We start from the raw sequence: 4,688 nt of genomic DNA on the forward strand, positions 1-4,688 counted from the left end.
ATCTACAATTTGAGACATAAGGTATATATATGAGGGTTTCCTTGTTTGGATTATTTCGCTCGACGTACTGCGTCTCAAGTTATAGGTAATTAAGTATTAATTCCATCTAGCTGTGTGATTTGGATACTTAGATGATTACCCTGTTGGCTAGCTGTGTGATCTTGACACTTGGATGGTTTTCTTAGTTTCTTCTGATGATTTTATTCCAGTGATAGATTGCATTTAGATTATTAGTAATTCATTTGCATGTTATTATTATTATTATCACTATTTTGCTTTGGTCGTTCGGTCGTTCCTATTTCTGTGGGATCTTGCCATGTGTTGCACACGCTGACGTACACCTGTTTTTCTCTGGTGTACGTCAGATTTAGGAGACGGACAGCCTCAGTTCGGGATAGTACAGGAGCCAGAGGATTTGCAGCAGTAAGGTCTTCCAGATGGATCAGAAGAACAATCTGAAGCTTAGACTATTTCTTTCTGTAGTAGTTGATGAGCACTAGAACTCTTTAACAGTATTTCTTTAGTTGATAATGAATTTAGTTATTTTATCAGTACTTTTATTATGGACTATGTATTTTATTCCTAGTTGAACCGTTTTTGTAATAAGGGCGTGTTTGACCCATATTTTTATGTGTGGAATGATTTACCTTTGAGGATATGTCTATTTCTTATTCTGGTTTGTCATTATAATCTAGCTATGTGAGATCGGGGACCTGTGACTTCGTATATTATATTTTGACGCTTAGCGTATTAGATTGAGTACAAAGAGTTATTTATTTATTTCTACTCAACCTAATACATCGCGGGCTTGCTCGCGTCCTGGTTCCCCGGTATTTTGGGAAGCGGGGCGTGACATATAATCATTTGGTGATTAATATTATTAATGACCTTGTTATTATTGATGTAAACTTGAGTATAATACAGTAGTATATAAATATTAATAAAAAGATTTTTGGTTGATTATTAATTAATAATATAATTCAAAATATTATGTGGAAATTTTTGAATTTTCCCTCTCTTATTTTTCTCATTTGAATTTGAATTCCTTCCAAATTTATCCCCAATCAATTCAAATCATATCACATAATACATCTTCTTTTTTTTATTCCCATATTTCTCTCACATCCTTTTCTCTCTCCCCTTCCATAAAATAATTCTTTCTTTATCTCTCACCGTACACCCCCCCTCTTCAACAGTTCACCCAAAAAGAAAACCCATTTTTTCTTCTTCTTCCTCCCAGCACCGAACCCGACCACCCCCTTTCACCGCCTCCGGCCTCGTCGCGCCGCCTTGGTCCCCGCGTCTAAGTATTATTGTGGTAGATTACTTGTGAAATGATGAATATAAAATGACAAGCTTGCATTTTGAAAGCTAGATAAATTTTAAGAGTTGTTATCGAAAAAGAAAATTAGAATAATTAAAAAGAAAAAAATAAAACAGTTACTGTTCATATGGAATAATATATAATATATAATAATATATTTAAAAGGTTATTTTTGAATAATTTATGAGAAATAAATTAAAAGGATTTATTTTGGAATTAATAAATTTATGAGCATGATGATTGGAAATTTCGATATTTCGTGTATATTTATTTGATAGATGTAGTTTCATCTTGTATGGTTATTAGTAGTTGTTCACGATTCCTGTTCATGATCCACGACACTGTTAATTAGTATTTATTGCATTTATCATTCTTTATTATAATTGAGAATCGTTAGGAGTTTATGACTATAGTGATCTGTGTGACATGAATAAGATTTAGAGGCTTGTGTGTTGTTGGCTTAGAAAATAAAAAGAGCCGGGATGAGAAATCTTGGTACATGTGATTAGACGTGACTATTTATGTATCCTCTAGGGTCGCTCCAGTAAACCGATACGCACTGGGTTAGTCTGTTGGGCCAGTGAACCGATACGCACTGGGTTAGTTTGTTAGGCCAGTGAACCGATACGCACTGGGTTAGTCTATTGGGCCAGTGAACCGATACGCACTGGGTTAGTCTGTTGGGCTAGTGAACCGATACGCACTGGGTTAGTCTGTTATGCCAGTGAAGCGATACGCACTGGGATAGTCTATTGGGCCAGTGAACCGATACGCATTGGGGTTAGACGGTTGGACCAGTGACTTGTTATAGAATGGCTAGTTACATGAATTGTTACTTGGATGAGTTTGGATTCTTGTGAGATATAGGCCAGTTATGTTTCTTTCCATACCTAGATCGGGATTAATATTTAATCATCTATAATTTGAGGCATATGGTATATACATGAGGGTTTCCTTGTTTGGATTATTTCGCTCGACGTACTACGTCTCGAGTTGTAGATTTTTAAGTATTAATTCCATCTAGTTGTATGACTTTTATATTTGGATGATTTCTCTAGATTATTAGTTTTCCAGTTCCATGCTTTTATTATTTTTATTACCATTATTGCACGACCGTTCTATTCTTCCTTTTGGGATCTTGCTGTGTGCCATACACCTGACGTACACCTGTTTTCTCTGGTGTACGTCAGATTTAGATGACGGACAGGTCCAGTATGGAGATGCCTTGTAGCCGGAGTGTATTCCAGATGGAGCAGAAGAGCAAGCGGGAGCTTAGATATTTTTTTCTGTAGTTGTTGAGGGATATTAGATTATTTATGCAGTATTTCTCTTTTAGTATTTTGAGAGATTTAGTTCTTTTTATAGTACTTTTCTTTTATTATGGACTATGTATTTCTCATTTCCTAGTTGAACCCTTGTTGTAATAAGGGTATGTTTGACCCATATTTTATGTCTGGGATGATTTACCATTGATGATATGTCTATTTTTATTCTGGGTTGTCTTTATATTCTTGCTATGTGTGATCGGGGACCTGTGACTTCGTATTGTACTTATTTCTAGACGCTTAGCGTATTGGATTGAGAAGAAAAGAAAAGAGAAAAAAAGTAGAGTATATTTCATCTCAATCTAATACGTCGCGGGCTTGTTCACGTCCCGATTCCCTTGTATTTTGGGAAACGGGGCGTGACAGGTTTTGAAGGTGGTGGTTAGGGATGAGAGCGGGGACCGCTACGGGGAGGAGGAGGGGGAGATGGAGATGGGCAGGTGGTGCTTTTGGCTGCCGAGTGGGGCTTCGCCGAGATTGGTGACAGCGAAGCGTTTTGGCGGGGAGTTGGTTGTGATTGTGCCAAAGGGGGCCGAGGATGAGGATGAGGATGAAAAGGGAAGAGAGGAGTTTGGTATTTGTCAGCTGGTTCTTGTACAATGATGGTTCGTTTCTGTTGATTGTTATTATACGTTTGATGCTCTGGGTTGATGAATCAATGATCAATGTTTGTAAATTCAAAATCATGGTTTACTCTTTTCTTTTGAAAATTCAAATAAGTTGTAATTTGTTCCTATATATTTCTTATTTATTTTGCACCTAAAGCTTTGCTATGTTATAGGAAGGAAGAAGGAGGTGAAAAGCTCTGATGTGTAGTTGCTTAATCCTGCGGTAGTTCACTGGAGTTTCACGAACTATTTATTTTGATATTGCACCAATTTAATGGTTCATAGTTGTGGTTGTAGATTGGTTGCTTATTATGTGTGAAAGCTGTTGTTTATGATTGAAGAAACCAGTGAATGATTATCAAGGGTCTAACCATATGCTTGTTGCGGGTATGGTTCAGCTCATTTAAAGTTGTGTTTGCCATTTTTATGTGCTGATAGCTTGCTTGTGTGTTTGTGTTTAGTTTCTAGTATATCCGGCCCGCAATTTATGTGAATGGTTAAAGAACTACTATGATATTCATATGAACTAGACTTTGCTATTATGGTATTCATATATAGGCTTCTGGAACTTCAATTGTATCATTATCATCAGTGTCTATAGTTTTCATGAACTTGTGTCTTGTTTTGCCTGCCTGTTATACTCAGCTGATCCTTGCACTCAAAACCTTTGATGTTTGAATGATATACACATGCACGAAGTACATTTGCACATCTATAGGGAGTGAGGGAATTTATGTACGCAATATTTATACACACGCACATGCATGCATGCCCGTGCATAGAGAGACATACATGCATGTGTATATATAGTTTCTATTGTTGTCTCATTTTCTAGTTCTCTTTGATGGCTAACTGATTTCTTCTTTCCTACTACACACGCATGAATCTTTTGTAGCCACCATATATATCATCGAAATTCTTTAGCTCAACATAGTTTTGTGCTTGTGGATGACGGTTTATTAATAACTTGTATGACATGTTAGTTTGTAGTTTCTCTAATAATTCTTAAATGTTACTGTCATAAAGATGTGAGCTTGTGATGTCAACCTCTATGAGAGAAGAAATCACCGATTTGAGGAGAAACTTGAATTTGAAGGATAAATTGATTGAAAAGTACTATGACATTGAGATGTCATGAGGTAATTTCTAAACTCAAACAAGAGTTTAAGTTGAATAAACAAAGGAAATGAAGCTTGTTATTGCTTGGATGAGGTTGTGAAAATGAGAAGAGAAGAAATGAATTTGATGGGTGAGCTTGCAGAAGAAAAGAGGAAGAAGATGTTAATTTTTATAATATGATTGTTTGTACTCTTTACTCTTGTATAGTTTCTACAGAATTGCTTGTAACGTGTTATGTTTTATTGTTCAGTTGATTATACTATATGTTCTTATGGTTTGGTTGTACTTAGATAAAAAAATTAATAAAATGTA

The sequence above is a fragment of the Asparagus officinalis genome, chromosome 7, assembly GCF_001876935.1.
Source record: "Asparagus officinalis chromosome 7, Aspof.V1, whole genome shotgun sequence".
Lineage (NCBI taxonomy): Eukaryota > Viridiplantae > Streptophyta > Magnoliopsida > Asparagales > Asparagaceae > Asparagus > Asparagus officinalis.